The 22,556-nt window shown below is 38.2% G+C and overlaps 1 protein-coding gene across 5 annotated transcripts in view; it reads left to right on the top strand.

The window, feature by feature from the left end:
• Positions 1-22,556, top strand: part of ARHGAP15 (Rho GTPase activating protein 15) — a 327,658-nt gene that overhangs the window by 241,940 nt on the left and 63,162 nt on the right. The gene's annotated exons all lie outside the window — the stretch shown is intronic.

The raw sequence follows: 22,556 nt of genomic DNA, 5'->3' as shown, positions 1-22,556 counted from the left end.
GAAGTAACAACATCAAAGGATCTCTGTCATATGGGAATCTTTTTCTCTCACATTCCTGCACTATATACTATTAAAAGACTTTAGTAAGTGAAGCACAGTAAACCCAAAGTGCCTGTTTATTTCTGGTTAAAAAAAAAAAAAAAGGCAAAATAGCAACAGAGACAAACCAAAACCAAATGAGTCCTTCCTGTGGAGACGACTCGTGTGTGTGTGTCAGTGTGTTTGTGCTTTGCTTTTTCTTCTGCTTTTCCAACAACAATACTGAAAAAGCAAAAAGCATTAGAGCAGAAATGCTCTAATTATTTTAAAGTTCTCTGATCAGCTCTCTATATAGGCAAAAGAAAACATTTCAGACCTTTCTTACCAGTGGATTCAGGTTGTTTCTTTTCTTAACATTTGCAGGGTGTCCTTTAAAGAGAAGTGGAGTAGAACTCTGTTGCTGTTTATTTCTTTTTGCATAAGTTTCAAAGAAAGAAAGTCTTCAGGGTCAGACATTATAATTTGGGGGAGCAGAGGATGGGTAATTTAAATTACTTTTTTTTTTTCTTTTTCCCCAGAAGAAAATGCTCCTTTACAAATGGCCTTTGCTTTTCTCCTTAGTCAATAAATCATGGGAGGCCCCAACCTAGTAAACCTGCCTTGGACTGATGCTTTATAAGCACTTTAGAGTAGTAATTAATCAACGTGCCACTCTTCAGCGCAGAACATGAGTAACAGGGAGCGAGGCAGGTAATGTTTTCTGTAACAAGATAATGGCAGAGCGGTGCCCGTGCTGGAAGCTGCGTGCAAACCCCCCTCGCACAGAGGCAGACGTTTTCCTGGGGTTTTTCTTTTCAATCGTAAAATGCAACCCAGCCAAAGCCTGGCCCTGGGTGGCTGGTGCTCCTTCCAGTCCCCATTGTCATTTAACGGGATGTTTAATATCGGCAGTCGTCCGCTGCAATGTGAGCTTGCTTTGCTGTACTTTCACCACAGCAAGGACAGGAACAGTTTGCTCTGCTCCTCAAAAACTATTCTGCAGGGACATACAGATGTGAAAGTTTGCAGATCATTCACATTGTTTTGTTCATACACAAATCAAAATTACTCAGGCTTGATGGAGGTATTCTTCTTCCTCAGTAGTGAATTTCTACCTATAGGAATACTTGAGAGCAATTGCTCCCCCAAAGTGAGTAAATTTAGCCTTTAATTAGATCTCTTTCCTTCGTTTATTTGATATTTGTGTGTTTATTTTCTTGGTCGTAAACAGGCTACTTAAACGGTGAACTGCAGAGGGAAAGCGCAAATGTTTATGGAATAATTTACTGGAAACAGAGGATATGTTTTATGCCAACCGCTGGCCTCAGTCAATGGGAATATTATCACCTTGTGGTATGTCTCCAGTAAAATTGCACCTTTTACCAATATCTGGTTTGATTTAATGCTGGAAAAGGAATGCAAAGCTTTTAGGTTTCAACTATTCTTTATGGTGTATTTTCTCGTGAAACAATACAAAGAAAGTAGCTCTTGACAAGTCACATTTTTCCGCACAGTGATCTCTTGTTGGAGACCTGTGAGACTACTGTAATTTCCTTCCCATTACTTTCAATGAATTCCATGCACGTGGAAGAGAAAATGGATAGTGGAGCCTGAGTTCCTGTGCTACCCACTGCGTAGGTACCGGAAGGAGGATGGAGACTTACCATGGGATTCCATACATTGTTCCTCTGCTATACATTAGCTTTAATCTTCCACTGAGCAAAATATAGGCATTTGTAACAAAAATAATGAGAGTTAGCCCTTTGGAGACTTGATGGCATGGGTCAGATTTACCTTTCGGTATCCTGATGTAAAACACTGAGATCAGAGGAGTTACACCAATGTAAACCAGGTGTGCATATGCACATACATATATAGAGAGAGACGTGTATTTCCTTTCATTTAACAAACATGTATAATTCAGACCTTAACCTCTAGCAAAATAAACTTTTGTTAACTTTAAATTGCTGTTTCTCTCAGGGTTTTTACTAGCAGTGTCTCATCGACTGCAGATAAAGATCACCAGATAACCAACCTTCGTGTCTGCACAAAAGAACTCACAAGTCTGGCCACACAAGCATCATGACATCCAAGCACTGAGACTTTACAACAAACTTCTCTTCTGCTTAAAAAAAAAATGTGAGCCACCAGAATACACGCATCCATTTCATGCGAATCACATGCAGGCTTTTAGGTCTGACCTAGAATGAATTCACTTCTATTCCCAAAGCTATATATACAGCGTTAAGTTATCTGGGGTTAATTTGCTGGGAAAAGGATTAGAAGCAAGTTAAGTTTGTGTGTTTCTGAGAACTGAGATTTTTGTCTCGGTTGTTTATATGTAGGCATCGAAAGAAATCTGGAAGCAACAGGGTATGTGGAGGAAGAGGGAAAGGGTTACAGCCTCGAGCTTCCCGAGAAGCACAGCTTGCGGTTCTGCTGCCGAGAAGGTTTCTCCATCTGGCAAGCCTCCTGGGATGCCAGACTGGAGCAACCAGTTTGCAGGAGCTGTACAGGGGGACACCTTCCCCGGCCGTCCATCACCGCAGCCAGCCCCGTACTGGTGCCAGTACTCTTGCTTCTACCCATCAGCCTCCTATCAGTCTGCTCCGCGACGCGAACCGGCTGTGCAGAGCGGCACGCGCGCAGTGGTGGTGGTCATTAAATCTGTTGACGGTGCAAGGATATCTTGCCAATGTCCTCCAAGTAGAGTAGGTCAATGTGTGAAGGAGCCCTAGAGAAAATACGGGAGAATTACAGCAACAAAGGGAATTCCTTGGGCAGCATCTTGTCCAGGCTGAATTAGATTATGGGAAATGAAGGAATGCACTATTTGTGTTTTAGTGCAGCACGTCTAAACTGTGCAAAATATGGAGATGGCAGTTTCTGTTAATGTTTGGTTACAAGCCTTTTTCCCCCTTCCACACCACGTCTCAAATAGAGTTCCCAGTGACATTAGCAATAAAGAAACATGCTGAAAAATAGTTCTGCTTCAAGAAAGGGAACGCTTTAGAAAAAGGTTGCCTGTTGAGGAGTTGCATGTCATACCTGGATGCAAAACTGTAACACACAGCGTAAAATATCCCTCCTTCACGCCCAAATTGCAAAGGAGCCTTAGCTATGGCATTTCTGATAGTGCTTCCATACCGTGTGTGTGTGTGTGTGTTCTCTGAGGCATTCATTTGGCTGGCACATTGGAAAATGGTTAACACAGTGAATGTGGGGTGTCATTTTTGTAGTGGAGAATGTGTGCCAGAAGAATTCAACTGTAACCACTAAATATTTGCTTAAAAATAATTTTAACCATCTGGACTCCTTTTTTTTTTTCTTATTATTCTTATTCTTCTTTTGAGATGGGGTGAGAAGAGAGTATTTTAATAGGAATGATTTGTGGTTACAAAATGAATTTGGTTAATTTGGTTACCACCCCCATTTATATGATGACTACAAATAGTCCCTAACATCTGAAGTTTTAAAGAACCAGCAGATTTTTCTCTCTTGAGCTTCAGAAGCTGGAAACAAACTTACAAAAGACAATAAATTGTTCTTGATGGAATAAATAGTTTGTGGGGTTGCTATTGTTCCTCTTGACAATACACTAACATGTGTTAATAGAGGAAGAATTGAAGAGCTTGCGTAGTCCTGGCTGTGCTGCCAGGCTAAATTTTTCCACTTTGGAGCAGGAATCAGGTTCCCTGCGTGCAGGGCAGGGAGAACGCAGCGCCGGGATTCCCGGGAGCCAGCACCTGCTGCCCGCCCTGGCGCTGGGAGAGCTTTGGGAAGCGTTCTGCAGAAACGGTGCATGCTTTGGAGAAGACCTGAGAGCAACCTGCAAACCTTGGCTCTAGGAGAGCCTTCTCAGAGTTGATGTTTCAGAGATGGGCTGCCTGAAATTCTTTTCCTTGGTCAGAATAAGGATGCCGGCTAAAAGCAGGGTCGGAATAAGAGTTTTCATGTCTCTAATACTTAAGGGTATTTTTTTTGGCGCATCTTACTTAAGAACATTCACCTTGTTTTTAAATATTCGGAGTTCAGTGACAGATTTTTTGGTTCTGAATCCAGTTAAATATAGTTAAATATAGTTGGTAGATGTACATGTTTCTATGTTCTCTGTGTCTTGCCTTAGCATATTAAAGGAATGTTTTACGGAGACTGCTATAAATACATCTGTTAAAAGATTTTTATCATACTTTGAAATGCCTAGGTCTTAACAGCTACCTTTGTACACTGGTGATAGACTAGTAAATGTGCACAAGAGATGGAATAAATTAATAGAAAACAGGTAAACTTGCATGTAGCATTCTTGCTTTAGTAGCTCTCGGAGATACTTTTCCTCTGTTTTCTCAAACACTGCAGCACTGGTTTCATCCAACTCGTTGTACATTAGGAACAATTTAGTATCGTTTCATTTAAAATATGCACGTTTTATACCGAGAGTAAATGTGTAGCCACAAGGTAAAATTAAAAAAATATATTAGTCTCATCATTAAAAAAAAGCCTTTAAAGTTTCCATTATCCATTATGTCAGGTAGCAAATATCTTCTCAATGTAACTCCAGACATTAAATCTGTCAAGAGGCATGCAGTAAAATAAATGTCTGGGATACCTTCATAAACAAAAATCTTATTTCCATAATTCATACAGCTGGCTGGCATTTATTGGCACGTCAGGTGCAATGGGGACATTTCAGGAACATTAACATGTACAGCATCATTTGTCAACAAAGCAACAATGTAAGCAAATCGTTCAGAACTCATACAGATTTACAGCTTTCTCTGCCAGCTGCTAATTACGGTGTGCTCTGCCTATTTGGTATGGTCTTTTTTATTGGAAAATGACAAAGGGGTTATGGTATCCCAGTTTGGAATATAGATGCGCTTTTAGTAATAATGTGAGTGGTAATATGACCGCACAGCCTGGAGTTTTGATCTAGTTGCACTAGTCTTATAATTGACCGGTTTTGATTGATGGAGGACAAAGGGAAATTCGCAGTGGTATTTACTTACTGATAGAAGTAACCTCTGCAAACAAAGAAATAATAAAATAGCAGAGAGCAAAAGGAAGTATCTTTGCTTTAGTACTGTTTTTTTTTTCCTCCTGAACATGATAGGGAAAATTCAATCCTCACCGAAAAGCTGATCTGTTTATGGAGCAATTTTTAGCAAGCCCTATACATTACAGACTGGCAAATTTACTTTGAATATTACTGAATCCACTTTGATAAATAAGAATTAAACTTCCAGCATTTTAAACAATGCAAAGGTTAAACAAAAGCCGACAATTTGATCTGTAAGGGCCAAAATATGTGCTAATTCTGTGCTTTCCGCATCCTGTGTCTGTCTGTCTGTATTTCTCTCCCTTCATTCGTTCAAGTGTGTGTGTTTATGAATATATGTGTTTTTGCAAGTTAATGATGGCAAGTCAGTTTTACTTTTTTTTCCCAAGCTACGGCAAGTTTGCATTTCAATCTCATAAAAATATAATTAGTAGAGCTTTATGCTTCAGATGTATAAATTAAATATGCTTTCATAATTATTATACCTGTTATTCAGCCAAAGGTAAGAGGATTCTATTAGCTAAATACATATTTAAACACCTAATAAAATTCCTTATTCGGTTCTAGTTCTTAGTTTCAGTTCATGAACAGTAACTGCTATTCTGAGTTTAGATCTTGGCCATTTAATTTTTAAGAAAAAAAAGTAATTAGACCATATTATGGATTAATCCCTTGCCAATTTTCATTTTTTAAATCAAAGTAATTTTAGACTTGGGAACTACATAATTTTATGCAAAGAAAGTGTGTTTTGCCAACCTTATTAAAATCTTTACAGACCATATTTTCTATAGGCATCCAAAAATTATCCCACAAAAATGTGTGGGTGCACCCATCTGTACACATGAATGGGCAGCTAGGAGCATAATTATCCAGTTTTGCACGTGTAAATGTAGGTGTTTAAGCGCAAATTAGCTGACCCCTAGAATCTGGTGGTGCATTATGCAAGCTGATTAATAACATTCCCTTGAATTCCATAATATAGGTTAAAATCCCTGAAGATTTCTTAGAGACAATAATAACTTTGCTGTAAAATAACTGAGATTACTGAAGTCATTTAAAATGTTACTGACGCAACAGTAAAGTGATGTATAGCTTAGTCCCAGTATTTGGGTGTTATTTTGGTTATAACCGCTATATGATTCCTTCAATATAATAAACTCTATTGGCTCCGGCTCCGGAGCGACTACTGTCTGCCACTGCTTCTCCAGAAGCAAAATGCACATGTTCCTAAAGGGAAAAAAAAAAAAAAAACAAACCCTAGTGCATCAGGATTATAAAAAATTGACCATCAATCTAAGTTTGTATGAGCAATCACAGCCGCTTCCGAAGAGAAGTTATTTTGTATTAGAAGCAATTTACCCAGCTGGAAGAACAAAGATGTCTGCAAATGTTGAAGTGACTGACTTCTAACAGATGCTTAAAAAAAGTTTAAAAGCCAGCTACTTCTGAGGTGCCTGGTCTTGATTTCAGAGCTGGAACTGTAAAATATGATGAAGAGCTCTTCTAAATGATGAGGAAGTTCACCGGCACCTTGGCTTTCTCTTCCCTACCTACCGGTGCTCTCACCCACCACTGCCCCTGCAGGCTCAGCAGTTTTCTAGGAAAGGGGAGCAGTTGCAAAGCTTCTTGAACGAGGCAAGGAAATTGGTGGCTGCATCACCTCGGTATTAATTGCATGACTATTCTGGGAGAGAAGGCTATCTGGGAAGGGATGAAGTATGAGGATCAACCTCAATAGAGGCTTTGTGGGGTGAAGGAAGAAGTTGGAAGTGAGAAGAATGGATGAGACTTAGGGCATTTGAAGGGATATGAGCTTCTTGCATGTGGGGCTAAACTGTGTCTTTGTGTTGCTGTAGGAGTTTGTGGATAATGAGGAAACAAATAATTTAACAAAGCTTAAAAAAAAGCAAAGGTTGATGACCAGTAGAACTCACAATTACCTCCAACGCAGTACCCAAATGCGACAACGCTGCTGAAAGTCCTGATAGACCAAGACCACTTAATGGAAAACTAACTTTACACTGTAATTTCAGATTGCTTGAATTTGCTTTATCTGTGACATCTTTCGATTTGTGTTCATGTCACTTGAAGAGGAAGTTTAGGCATTCCTTGATCCATAGAGATTGCTTTTCTTCCTGCTCCCTTTGACTCCACTTGCCTAATAATAATGGGCATTATCTTATATCCATATTTAATTTTATTATGTCACTAGTATTGCAAGAAAAGGATGTTCTTTTCAAACATTGTAATGCATTTAGTATTTCACTAGTCATCAGTTAAATCAATTTTTCCCTTTATTGGATCTGAATTATAAATCAACTAGTCATTGTATGGGATACTGTATATGAATGTACAGTATATCATTATGATGTATCCTATAATAATGTCTCTTAGACATGAAAACTAAAGATGGTGGTTTAAAGTGCTGAGAGAGAAAAAATTGGAAACATCTGTTAGTAGGAAGTAGAGAAGACTTTTCATTAAAGTTTGTCAAGTGTATTTTATAGGAAGAACACAGTGGGCTGTATTCTGCCACCCCTTACATACATCCACCCCAGTATCCAGCGTGTTATTTCTGTCCTGTGCAGAAAAGCCGATATTGTCGGAGAGACAGAAAAGCCAACGCTCTACTTTGGATAAGCCACCATATAGCAGCTTGAGAAATCAGAGACTGAGGGCAGAGTGAGGATTCGCAAGTTTTATGGAGAAAAAGATAGAGCACACTACAATACAGCCAGTGTCTCGATTTTAGTCTGTGCAGGGGTAATGACAGCTGCATTGCCCTTATGCTGAATATATCATCAAGCTCGTGCGGAAGATGTGATGTGGGACAGCTTTGGGTAAAAAACTCTTTTATTTCCACTTAGTCCCTATTTTCAGGAAGAGGAAGTCCTCAAAATTAAAAAAAAAAAAAAAAAAACAAAAAAACGAGGAGGTCAAAGGTAAGGTATTTGAAGGCATCCAGTCAGCAGATTTCACCACCTAAGGTACTATGGACAAGCTGACAAAAATGACTAAAAACTTCCAGGGCAGCATGCTTTAACTTAATTGTACTGGAATCCATTTAGGCAGACTTAACTTAAGGAAGCTCAGTGAAAGACATTTTCCACAGACACAGGACACAGGGACAGGACTTTGGGGTGGTGTCGGCAGTGGGGATGTTGGCAGCACCCAGCTGATGGGTTACTGCTCCTCCTGTGTAGACCCTGAGCAGATGTGGGTGCTACCAGCACCACCTCGCAATCTTGTCCTGGAGGTACTGGGAAGAAAACACAACAGTTGCATGCTTATTTAATTCATGGACCACTTTTGCACGCTACCAAAGGCATGGATGAGCGTGTGCGTGTGTGTGGTTTTCACTTTTTAACTACCCAGCTGCAGCGTAGACCACTCAGTCAGGTGTAACAGCTTAAAAGTCAATATTTCACCTCACCTTTGCAATCTTTTCCCCACTTCTTCCTGCACTAAGCCCTCTCTGAGTCCCGCCGTTTCCCTGATGATATCCAGAACTGTAAAATCAGATATAGCAGTTGCAGGGCCTGGTGCAAATTACCCCTGAGTCAATAGAAAACAGAATATTGCTTATTGATTTGGTCTAGCCTGTTGTGTAATCGATGGAGAACAAACTAATAAAAAAAAAAAGAAGAATCAATTGGAAGCTGGCTGTGGGCCTCAATGAGTCATATGAAGTAGGTTTCTGATATCCTTTATCATCACGCACAGCCAGTGAAACAAGAGTGCTACTGTCTTCTGCTGGCGCAGAGAGTTACCTCAGGCTATTCTGAAAAATGCTTTTTTCTTATTTTTAGACCTGAATCGGTCTGTGCTAGGAAATGTATTCTTGTGAATACAGATCCCACTTTGTTGTAATACCCATGGGAAGGCGGTAGTGTAACCTGTTTGGACACAGCTGCAGACCACCTGTAGAGAAAGTCAAATTAGGGAGAGACCCCACTGTTCTTTGCATTAATGCTTTTTGTGTTGTGGCTTGACTCCCCCCTCCCTCCCCCTTCCATGTATCTTTCTCAACTGGGGACACAGAGAGCACGTTTTAAGACCTTCTGTCCCTTTAAGGCATCTTGTGATTGAAAGAAGATTTGAAAGACTGTAAAAACTCCCTGGTCACCAATAAGTGGTGTTGTGCAAGGAGTCTTAGCACTTTTAGGATGACTTTTCCTCTTGGTCTTCTTGTAGGTTTGGCGGGTATTGGGTTTGGGGGGAAGTTGTTTTGTTCTGCGCTCAACGAGCACATTTAAATCTCTTCCAAGTAATCTATGTGTTAAAGGAATCTTCTGAGTTTTGAATGAAAAAAAGTGGTTGTGAAGAATTAAAGCCCTAACTTGCCGTGCTTTTTGTTCCATTGTTCCTAAATAAAAGACTGAGTGAACAAAAGAAAATGGAACAACTCCACGCGCAGTGCCTGCGTATCCACACAAAACCGGGTATGATCTCACTGATCCCGCTTAACGATACCGGAATTCCCTTTACATAAGGATTTGTCTGAGTTCAGGGCAGAGGGACAGCTAGGCACATAAACCAACTGGTTTGAGGAGATTATGTGTCCTTGGTACGAGAAGTGGTTTAAGTTAGTTCTCCTGTTATCTTAATTGCAACTGCTTAACACTCCTGCTATCTGTAGCTTCTCATTAGATTAAGATTTATGTCTTTCCCAGGTAACATTTTGTTGCATAATGACGCGCTATTCTACTTTATGTCACATAAAACCTGCCTGTATGGAAAATTTCATGGAATTGCTTCTTTTCAACCCATTTCTTCACAGATGAATCCCACTGTTTTACTAATCATCGACGTACTAGTTAACACAGGCAGAATTTGTAGATGGAGGTAGTGTCATCAAGCGTTGCCTGATTTTAAATTCCTTCCTCTCGCTGGTGGTATCAATGTTCACTGCAAAGACACTGATGATACTGAATTTAATTGCTGTTTACGTGTAGGGTCATGTGTATTCTCCAAGAAGTTTCTGTGTAACTTTTCCCTAATTGAAATTAGATTGAAGTGTTGCTGTGTACACTGCGACTTAATGGTGACAACGTTGAGCCAGCTTCGAAGCTCAGATGCATGGCACGCATCCCAAGAAATCTGCTATGATGCTCCCACATACATCTATGCATATTTTTATGGTACAAGAGACATAAGGTGTGGAAAAGGAGCAGTCTCTTTAAGGGGGATGTGGCAACCCTATCTGCCAGTCATCCTGCCTCTGCTGTTCTATTCCTTTTACAGCCATTCTGCCTTTCTGGTATCTATAACATCTTCACATACGTGTTTAATGTCTGCACAGCTCTTAAAATCCTTGGGAAGGTGAGACGCCATAAGAGCAATGGACCAGTAGCACTGGTCCTTTGTAGAAACGCTTTTTGGCTGATTTGGGGATGGATTGCTGGCTGATGAATGGCCGTCTTGTATTCTAGATAACATAATATATGACCCAGAAAGTCTACAAACCATTCTGGGAGTCGGTCTGAAGCTTACAGCTGCTGTGTGATGCGAGGGCCCAGCACTGCCGTTGGCTATAATGATATCTCACCGTGAAATACCTGCAGGGACGAATTTTGACTCCATGCAAGGGCAGACCGGTGCACCCTCTCCTCTGTAACACCTACGTAGAGTATGGAAAACTAACTTCTCACTAGTAGAAGTGTTTTGACTGGGAGCTTAATTTATAGAGGCTCATAGAATTGCTGTGTGAAATAAGAAATGTCCTTGAACATTTTTCATGAGCTTCTAAGTGACTCTTTAAAAAGCGTTGGTTTTCCTCATAAAAATCATTAAACTTTTTAAGGAAGTGGTAGTACTCTAGGTTAGTAATCATCACGGTGCTTGAAATACTAGTGGATAATTAACGACGTGAATAAATTAAATACATTTCAGGTATAATAGCAAAGTTGAGGAAAATCACTAAATATTAGCAGAGCTCCAAAATCTAACTACTTTGTGTTGCAGGCTGGTTTAATGACTGCTATTTAAAAATGTGCATAATTCCAAAGAGATCACGTGTTTCACATAATAAAAATTACTGTGACATAAAATATATATTTTCTTAAAAAGTACTTGTAATATCAAAAGGACTGTGAAGTATTAGCCATTTAATACAAATTTATCTTTTCTTGCAGATGATTACATTTTCATTTTAATTGCTCACATTTCCCATCCTGATCTTAATGTTTTATAGTAGGCAAGACATGCCACAAAGAAAAAAAAAAAAGATTTTTATTTGTTAGTTAACAGTCTTCAGAAGTCCTAATTTGGCCAATGTGTTCTGCTGCAAAGTCTTGGAATGCTGTCTTGCAGTTTCAAAAGTGATCTTATTTGGCTTCCCAGAAACTATTATGCCTGGAGGATGCCACGAGAACAAGGGCTGCCTTGTTAACAAGTAGAAAACTCTCAAAAACAAGATAGGATCCTGATATAAATCATAATTTAGATGCACAGAGCTGTGTTCACAACCACAGTAATGTAATTCATTTACATCTAGTTATTACTTATCTCCACCCGAACTACTAAGTTCAGGAATGCAGCTGCCTTGTGCCTTGTGACTCGCGGGGGTTAGGGAAGAATGACATCACCAAATTTAAGCGCATTACCATGCTGACATAGTGGCACCTTGTTTTCCCTTCCACAGATAGAGCAAGGATTGTGTGCTACCCCCTGTTCTTCCAAAGAATACCTTTTTTCCCCTTTCAAGCAGCTGCTATATGAAGGGTTGCAAATGTCACTTCAACTAATGATGAATGATGCTTGACCCTTGGACCTGCTACTATGAATTTTATGCAATGCTAAATTAATACGAAAGATCTCTGCTAGAAGACTTCAGCTATTATGCATGCGGCATAAACGATATGTTAAGCAATCCGAATATTTTTCTCATAACCATGGTAAAATGCGGAGCCGCTTTAACGTTTTGATGTGTATTTCCCCTTCAGATTAGTATCTTTTAGTTCTAGAAATATTTTTGGTACGCAAATCAGTTTGCAAAAAACATTGTCAAAAGGGCAACTGGCCCACATGTCTTTGTTGTTCGCATTTGAATATAATTAATTATGTAAAGTAATAGTTAGTAGGAGCTTAACAATTAGTAGAATCTGTCAAATAGTCACACGGAAATTACTAACTAATTGAACTACTGGTCTTTTATTGTTTCAGGAAGCTGTACAGAGTGTCATTCTTTTATCTCATAAGTTCATCATTATCGCACATCGCATTTTTTGAGCAGTATATGTTTCCTAGTAGACTAATGTATAAATAACCCTCCCAGTAATGTCACAGTGTGCAAAAGTGTTTGAAATAAAAACACCTGTTTTAATTAGTATTCAGATATGTGCAGTTAAAACATGATAATCCTCTTGCAGTGATATGACATTTTTAAAGCTTTGAATTTCCATCTGTATCTTATATTATGATGTTTCAGGATTGTCGTGAGTTAATTATGTTAACTTCGGAAACATTGCTTGCATTTAGAATGAAAAACTTCAGCTTGAATAACCAGGAAAGCAGATGCTATCTTTCTTGTCAACTGCTTTGTTGTGCATTGCCTTGAAACTTTTTATAAGATTCTGTATCCAGAAGAAAGTATAAATCTCCATCTATTTGAAATGTTACCCTAATCTAATCAATATTTTAATATATTTCTTGTGGGAGGAACCTGAATGTATCTCAAGGAACAAAAGACATGAAAATCTCTTATTTAATGTTAAAATCCTCCTGTTATTACAAGTCCATTCACGAGACTAATTTGTAGAACAGGAAAAAAATTCATGTAAAGTTTAAAAATTTTTTTGAAGCATATCTTTTCTCTTGTGAAATATATGCCTGTAAGTTTAGGTGGAATAAGAGGAATTGGAAATACTCTGATTAGAATGTACATCTAGATAAATCTGGCAAAAGGGAAAGGTAGGCACAAATATACCATTAATCTAGTAAATCTGCATTAGGTCCTACCACAGAACAAGTGAAAACGCAAAAGGTGGATGTGTGTGTGAGATGGAGGAAAAGGTACAATGTTAGCAATGATTCGGTGGATGCGTGAGAGGCCACGTCTCCTCCTTCCACGTGAGACTGCAAGGCGTGTGTGACAAATGGAAAACATCATGCCGCTGAGTCACCCGTATTTCATTACACCCCTTCTCTGCCAAGCAGGAACCATAAACCTCGCCAAGAGTATTTACATGTGCCCGGGCGTATTTATGCATCTTCTGAGGCTCGTTAAGAGAAGGTATAGCTGTACACACGGAATTGCACATGACAGGGTGGATGGAGTTATATTTTTGAGCCCACACTGGCCTTGACATGTCAGCCTTTTGGTTAAAAAGACCTGAGCAAGGTCTCAAATCTTTTTGTGTCTCAGCTCTTAATTGCACCAGTCATGCAATTACATGCATTTCACAAACACAGGTTTGATCATAAACTTAGGGCTTCTATATTTTTAAAAGCATCATATTCCTCAAAAAAGGTACTTTAATTGTTGTAAAAATGTCAATGTTTGTAAGTAGATGGTCTATGAGAGAAGCTAAAACGTGCAGACTAGCTCATGCCTGAATCAGGACATACTTTAATATCTGGTTCTCAGCTGATGTGGCTTCAGACTGGAGGTAGCTCTGAAGTTGATGAATTTGTATGAAAAAAAGTGTACTTACCAAGAATCTTCCCTATTGAGGGCAATATGTGGTTCTCAAAAATGCATAAAAATATTTGAAAATTCATGTTATTATTAGCGCTATTATTATCAAAGGAGATTTCGTTAACATTTGAAAGTCCTTCAGTGCACTTGAAGATATATTTGTTTTAGCAAGTTATATAATCCCCTCCTGTTTAAAGTTTTGTTTTAAACACATACAATTATCATCTTATGTGCCCTGATTCAGTAAGCACTTAGAAGCCTTCCTATCTTTAACAGCATAGCTAGTCCCGCTAATATCCAGGGAATGGAATTAGAGCTTCAGATATTAGCAAAAAGTAATGCAAATGTGAATTAAGCAACATGGTTTTGAAGTAAGTTGACTGAGGACTTTTTAGTTCTTAGGCTGAATGCGAAAGTTTGACCAAAAAAAAAAAAAAAAATCAAAGCAAGCATTACTGATACTAATAATTATTTTTAAAGTATATAAAGTTGAATATTTTAGACTAGTAACGAGAAGGAATTAGGCACTGAAATAACCTTCTAGTAAGGATAGTGAAGAAAAATCCTAACGGCTTTTAGGCAGAGCCATCAGCAGAAATATAAAATATATACAGGCATATATAGAAAGACATATATATATATGTGGACATAGAGAATAAGAATAGTATTGTTGTTCTTCAGCATGTAGGTCACACTAACAAAAACACATTAATTTTCCCACGTTGTAGAATATAAGTGTTTCCAAGTTAATGAGTCACTTGGATGTATCAAATATACATTTGTACCTCTGTCTTTCCTAGTGTAACTTCTCTATGCAGTTAACTTGACATCTAAGGTGGGACTTTGCTGCTGAAAACTCTCACTGCCTCATGTCCCCGCGGGAACGTACACGACATGAAGCGATATTTTCTGTCCTACCTAGGGTCACACATCATATAGTCAGTAACAAATTGTTACCTTCAGTAACAATTTCAGCCAAAATTTCCTGAACTGAACCAGGGGATAGGAAGCGTGAATTATTCTTAAGGCCCAAATGCAGGCCTGGGTTCTTTGGCTTGTTCTTTTCAGGACTACTCATTTTATTGCTAATAGAGAAAATAAGTGATGCCTGAAGGCAAGCTGCAAGTATTAAAGTGCTAGTTTGAAAGTATTTAACAAAACTGTCCTTTCGTTTTGAATAACTTGAATAAAGTGTTTAAATGACCTCTTCCTAAGCAGAAGAGAATATAGAGAAGGAATTAAGCTTTATTGGTAAATTAAAGCCCAAATCCCATGGTCGATGAGAGATATGGTCCGTTTGAAATAGTTACACTTTCAGACTTTCTCTTCTACAATCAGCGGGTGGAGACCAACATAATCCAATTAATTGTAATTCCCTTTTGTGGCACTGGTACAGTGGTGAATGATATAGTAAGTCCATTGAAGTCTTATCTTTGGTCAGATAATCCAAATGGATTCATATTATGAAACAGTCCTTTATAAAAGTTCTGATGAACAGAAGTGTTTTGACTTTAGTGCACCGAAAGATAAATTCTATACAAAATAAAATGTTTTGTCCTTGACATTTACAGGGCTTGTATATACCTGATTTCATGTAAGAATACTTATTTCAGCTGGCTTCTTTTAAAGAGCCCTTTCATTAAAAAAAAAAAAAAAAAATCCAGAATTTGTTCTCTGGACATCCTACAAATTGGTGTGTAAGAACGGAGATTTAGATGCATGAGTAATATTTATTGTAAATAGTCTCATTAAAATAAATGTGGTTACAGATATAAGGAATATAGGTATAACATTTTGAGAAGTGCTTGAATTTCTATATTTCTAATAAGGCAATGAACCAATATTTCATTGATCATCCTTATAACTGTAAACAAATCATATAAGTATGTTCCTTTTCCTTATTGCAAGTGGACTAGGGGAATTGCTTAATTTTAGCTCAAACTTTGATCTATTTACATTTGGAACTCATTTACATAAAGGAAGTCGTAATGATCTTTATTGTTTTGTTAATTATTTCCTTTGATTATTGAAACTCACTCATTGAGGCACTAGCTTATTGTTACTGGGGTCAGTCCCAATAATATATTTAGCTCCGTGCATTAAGTAAGGATTGGGTGGTATTCTTGTTTTTTGAATTGTTTTTTGTACAGACCCTTTCAGTCTAACAATCACTGGAGACAGGACTGATTTAATGCTTCACTGGTCTGATCCAGTGCTACACATTTTGTATTTCTCCTTTCCTTTAAAGTTGCCCATAGCAAGCCCACGTTATGGCAGGAGTGTTTTCACTTGCAGTATGTTGAAATCTCATATTTACTAACGGATACTGCAATACCACTTGTGGGACACAACACAGTAGACCATATAGTGAGGTCAGATCTTTTCAGAGTGTCTCAAAAACACTTTTTCTTTTCTTTTTTTTTTTCTTAAACTGTCTGGTTGAAATTTAATAGAAAGAATTTTTTACCCTTTGGGGTACATTACATACGAAATAATTTATGACCCATGAATCTCAAGAAGGCAGTGAATTAGGTTTCAGATAAGTCTGCCAAATATTACAAAATATTGTGTACAGATTTTTGGGTTATGAAAAGGCTTTTGACAAGAATGGAAATAGAAGCAGTGTTAGAAACAGCAAGAAGGGGAGGAATAGAAGAGCTATATGACAGAGTCCTAAAGCACTCTGAGTTAGTAGTACAATTAAAAAGATAGGAATACGAACATATTTTTGAAGTATGAAAATGGGACAGAGAGTCATTGTCCAATTCCTTTCTCTATTAGATCTTGAAAGCCTTCAATTTATTTAAAATGTAGATTTGTGGATGTGATAGACAAAATTCTGATAAAAGACCTCACTGTAAACGGGAAAAAAAAAAATCTCAAATTAAATTGCAGAGAAGCTTACAGGAGAGCAATTACACAATAAAAAATGTTAATAACAGATTTGAAGTCAGAAGGGAGATATTTACCTGACTAATCTATGCATACACAACATACAACTAAGCAAGGATGATCAAGTTGAGAGCAGAATTCAGAATGGACTTTTGCCTTTGAATAGTAAAACGTATAATGAAAAGTAAGTTCCAGATCTAGACAAGTTTATGTTCTGCAGTTTAGGATATATGAAACAGAAATACAATCATCCACCTGGAAAATGGAATAAAATCCATTAACTGGCACAGAGAAATGAGAAAGTCATTAGTCTGATTCAGAACAAAGAGGGAAAAATAAACAGAAAGGAAAAACATAAAGTGTGCTCTAACTGCTGGGAAGGAGCTGAAGTAACTACTCAGCAACTAAGGAGAAATAATTAGATGGAGGACAGAATCTTACCACTCTAAGACAAATGTAACTCTCACGCTGCATAGCAACTTAATTTCTCCGAGTTGCAGAAAGTTTGTTGAGCTCCATCCTTGCGCTTGGGCAACCTTGGTGCTCCGAAGCTGAGAAACCTCCACACCGTAGGAGAGTATGAGCTGGGTGGGAGTACCTCCATGCTCTTTTCTTGTCCCTTTCTTTAAACCCTTGGGAGTATCTGAATATTTCTTTGACCCTGAAGAACGGAATAATTTGGCCCTGCAGGTTTCAGCTTCTCTTTGTTAACAAGTCATGTCCAAGTGAGTCTCTCAGAAGTACGTTGGTCTGTAGACAGGTGATCTATATATTCTTAGGGAGCTTTCAGCTCCATTTTGAGGGGAAGTAGTCTATATTTTAAATAATTCTTTTTCCCATATGGAATAGTTGATTCAGCTAAATTTAATGAATTTTAAAAGTACTTGTAATTATAATCCTGTTACAGTAATTATTGCTTCAAATCACAATGACAGAACATGCTAAGTCAAAACTAATATCTCTGTCATCTAACATGGCAGCAGATATTGACAGTGAATGATGTATAAGGGATGATACATGCCACCAAAAGGATTCTCCTTTCTGTACCACTGTACATGTTTATGCTTCCAGTTTCAGACAGCAACTGATAGCACAGAAATTGCCCCGACGCAGCGGCGTCGCTCGCTGACCGCTTTTCTAAACCTTTGAACTACTGTGCGTGCTTTTGTGATGTACCATTTCTGAACTTCTGGAAAGCACAGGATCTTGTTCACAGAAACAATGGGATAGTTCATCCCTCTCTTACTCTGCCGACTTCTGTGGAGTTATGCGAGGATGAATATGACCCAGTGTGCCCGAGTACAGAAATCTTTTATTTTTCTGGGGTAGATTGATATTTAAGTTAGCAGTACTTGGTTGTTCCAGCATGCCCCCAGGTCAGTGAACTGTCATTTCAGAGAACTGGAGTAAACAGCTCTGTGGATACAGAGATGTTCTGCTTTTTAGCTTAAGTTGTTCAGTAATTTGCGCCTGGGCTCCCTGGAAATATGCACTCTGATAATAAACAAACACTCAGGCATTATAACATCATGGCTTAAATTTTCTGTTAAAAGGACATGCCATGTTCCTGTAGCAGAGAAAGAGTAATGCATGCAAGCTTTATTTTGCTGACTATATCCTTGATAATTCATCAACAGTAGCATTGGATGGATTCAGCAGAAGCTGCTTAGAAATACACCATCTACAAAATTTAATAATTTGCTTAGCTGACACGTTCTTTGGTTTGTTTAACCACTCTTGGAAGTGAAAGGCCAGGCAGTAGGTGCAGGCAGGACAGTGGACCTCCCAAACTTAGCAAGGAAGAGAGGAGGAAGAATTATTTAGCTGGGAGAGAACTCGCAAAAATCTGGCTGACTGAGGAAAGGGTTGCTTTCCATGAGCTGAGGCTTCTGCTGTACTGTTTAATCAAAGTTCAAGGGACTGTATGCACTTCGGAGTGTGTATACAAAATGCAATGCCAGGATGGGATTTATTGAGAGGGAGGAAGCATCATGTGCCGCATCGCCAAGGGGTGAGTTCCTTGTCATATGATGAGCAAAAGCCTTCACCACCTCACAGCATCCCCTTGCTGTGTTGTCTCCAGACATCTCTGTGCTCTATTACTGCTCTAAATTAAGCACAATCACTTTGAAAGAAGCTGTTTGTCCCAATATAGCAGCACTTTGCAGTAATTTTGAGCTCACATCGTTCCTGGGTGGGATAAGAAGACTGCTGTGTCTCTACAGTAATGACCAGAGAAGCTCTGGCTTGTAAACCTAGGTAGAGTTATCAAACAAACATACCTTCAGTGTATAAATTACTATTTGTTCTGTCAGCCATAAGAACAGCCCTCACAGAGATATTTAGTGATGAAGGAGAGTACTGATGCAAGTGAAGAACTTCTAATTGAGTCTGTCCTTTCTTTTTTTCCTATTGAAGACCATGAATGACTTTTTGAACAATATAACCATTAAAAAATAAAAAGAAGAAGAAGAAAAAAATAAAAAAAGGTGTCTCCAAGTTTGAGAAAGAAGAGGAAAGGCATTGGACAGTTTGTCTTTTCTTAGTATGTGCCCGCCGTGCAGGGCATTGCCACCCCAATGCTGCTGTGTGCAGCAGGGAAACAATGAAGAAGGCAGCGAGCGATGTTAGCAAACGGATTTCAGTATGAGACTCAATCAGATACGACTCACCAAAGTCTTTATAAAGTTTTTTGAGGCACAACCTCCATAGCAGACCAGGCACTGCTAGCTGTGTTTGCAGGAAATTGCTTGCCATGTAATTTGGGGTCATCCATCACTTGCAGGAAGGTGTAACACCCTAAGCGAAGTGGGGCTTCTGAACCTGGTGCTCTGGTATTTAATGGCAGTACGGGCAAAAGACAGCATTTAGCTGGGAAAATGTTTATATAAATTAGCTTAAAAGAAAAATGAACAAGCAGTGCTCTCAGATAACTGCATTTTGCTCTTAGAGAGTAGCCTACACACCAGGCAGGGCGTGTGGCTAGAGGAACCACATCCATTTTCTTTCGAAACTGAGCTTTCTGTACTGCCTTGGTTGATTTTCTTTTTTTTTCTTTTTTTTTTTTTTTTTGTCTTTAGCTGATCTTTCCCTAGATTACTTTCTTCCTTTTTGGAGAAGGATAACCTTATGATGGTATGCTTAAACCAAAGATGAACTCCTGTTTGGTTCTACTGCAGACATTGCGAGTGCCATTAAAAACGAGTATTGCTGAAAAGGCTGATTTACTAAGAGTAACAACCTAGTAAAACACACATTTGCTTCACAAATGTATTGTATATCAATTTTTTTTTTAACTAATAACCTTGACAGGTGCCCGCACTATTTTTTTTTCCCTTAATATGGTCTTTATATTTTCAGCCTGAGTATTAGCATAAATTTTATGGGATTTTCTGGGCATATTTGTGTCTGTATCTAAGATATATGATATCAACTGGCAGTGATGGTTGAACTAATCAAATACTACTGACAAGTTAAAGCAAATTTTTAGGACTGTGAGATTTTGAGCATCTTCCCAGATACAGTATCTCCTGACTGAAAGCAGTCCTTGACTGTCAAGTTTAAATACCAGATTTGGGACTTAATCTTTATGTAAGCAAAATACCCCAATAAGAAATATGTCCGAGTAAAGCCAAAAAGTCAGGTCTTTCCCTTAAACCTAGCCTGAAATACTTGCGTTTGTTTATGGCCCTATCGCCATGGTATGTGAGCGATTCCAACCAGTGGGAACCAAATGAGAGTCTTACACTGAATGGACTTCTATTTTCTTTTTTTTTTTTTTTTTAACTTGGCATTTGTTCCTTCTAGCAAACATTTTTAAAAACTCTCTTATTGCTAGAGGGAAAATTGACACCCTTTGCTTTCACGATGATACATTCCTAACACGTTTCCTTGAAGAGCTGGAAATGGTGCAAAAATCTGGTAAGATAAGTCTCTATAAAGCCTTAGAAGTCAAGCATTCCACTTTAGACATTTAAGACAAATGCATGGCAAAAACAAGTTGGTTTTTTTAAGGTTTCTACTTAAAGTTCTGTGCCAAAGCTACAGTACTTATACATTTTCTAAATGTGTTTTAAGCAATAAGTTGTACAACATTTTTAGAACATGTGTTAAGCTATTTCTCTAAGAATGAAGCTCTTAACAAAACATAAGCACTCTGCATGAGATCTTAGCAGCAAAGTGCTTAAAAGATAAAGTAAGAATTGGTACCATGGGAAGAACACCAGCTGTAGAGCACACAGGTCCATTATGAGAAGTATGGTAGTGGGTAGGGAGAAAATGATTTAATCAGGAGTAAAACCAATTTTATTATAAGGGCACGCAGGGGGTGTGGCACCATAGTGAGAGGGACATTTCAAAATATCTGACAGATTTCAACAATGTGAAAACCCACCCTGTTCTTTAAAGTGACAGTAAACCCCATCAGGTCTCTCTTTTTGATGCTATTGTTAACAGTTGACTGTTTAAAGCTGGCCTGCTAAGATGCTGTCGATCTAGTTCAATAGTGTGTGGCAAAATAAAAGGCTAATTGTTGAAATACGATCAATCAAATATGATCTCAGAGTCTAAAGAAGATCCCCTCTGGTAACTCATTTGAGATCAAATCATTATTTTTATGATTGAGGTAATTCAATGGGAAAAAAAAAATAAAAGAGTCTTGAAACCAAAGAAGCAAGCGAGACAACTAAATGAAATGCACAAGTCTGCCTTTGTTCCAGCTTTGTCTCACGTTATTCCAAGTTAAAGCATAGGGTCCATTCCTTTACTTGTATACACTTCCTGAATCCAGAAATTTAAAAAAAAACATTTAGTAACATTTATTAAATAAGAGTTGAAAGATTACTCCATTTTAAGTAAGATTTTCTGTCCAAAAGTAAACTCTCTGGTGAGAAAACTACTACATTCAAGTACCAGGGATCTGGAGTTGTGGGTGTCCGTGTGTCTCCTATAATTTTACCATTTTGTTTAGCAACAGTTCAGTAAAGAGGCTGCTCTTGAAGCCAGCTGAATTGCTAAACATGAAATTTCAGTGACATTTACTAAAACATTTCAGGATTATGTTGCTTCAAGTTAAATTTGTTCAGTAGTTTTCATGGTTGGCCCCTGATTTGCATTGGGACTGAAATTTTCTAAGAAAATCATAGCATATGTGAAAAAAAAGGAAACTCCATTTTTAGAGTAACAGAAGTTGGAGAAAGTGTGTCTCACTTGAATTTGGACTAATAAGGATTTGCACTTTCCTACAGTTTTTATATGGATTACGATCTCACTGTTTATTATGTTCTAACAGTATCACACTACTAGAATTAAAAAGAAAAAACAAAACCAAGGGAAAACAATCGTCCAATCTTGTTTTGTTTTTATTAGAAACTCTATTTTAGCATTTAGTTTCTTTTATATTTAAATTCCTTAGCTCAGTCAAGCTTCAAAAGGAAACCTTTTTTTTTTTTTTTTCTTTGCAAAACAGTTTTGTAAGCACTTGTGGTTTGTCTTTAGTGTGTTATCATTTTTGACAGCTTTGCATAGCCTAGGTAGGCCAACAGGGGTCTGTCTAATATTGTTGCTGGGCAAATCTTCCTCCCAGAGATGAAAACCAAACAAAATATTTTTGAAGCAGTAAGAAGGAATTAATATCCTTTCTCTCACAGTACTCTATTCCTTGCTGACATTACATTCAGGCAAAAAAAAAGGAGAAAAGCGTTACCCATTATTCCCTTGTACATAGCAAGGCTAACACATGTAAAGCAATAACTCATTTTCTATTGCCATGTTTAGCATATGTCTCCTGTTGGCTCAGCAAGGCCTTTAGGCCGGTCCCTTGAGCCGGCCATCGTTGGCAACTCTTAGCCCCTCGGCCTCAAAACCAAATAGCTTTGAATCATGTTGAGCTGTGATGCTAATTTTCATACTGATGCATTATGGGAATAAATGTATCTGACATACTGTGTCAAT

The sequence above is a fragment of the Chlamydotis macqueenii genome, chromosome 6, assembly GCF_036417535.1.
Source record: "Chlamydotis macqueenii isolate bChlMac1 chromosome 6, bChlMac1.mat, whole genome shotgun sequence".
Taxonomy (NCBI): Eukaryota; Metazoa; Chordata; class Aves; order Otidiformes; family Otididae; genus Chlamydotis; species Chlamydotis macqueenii.
Note: the sequence above shows the minus strand (reverse complement) of the source record. Positions and strands in the feature narration are given on the sequence as shown.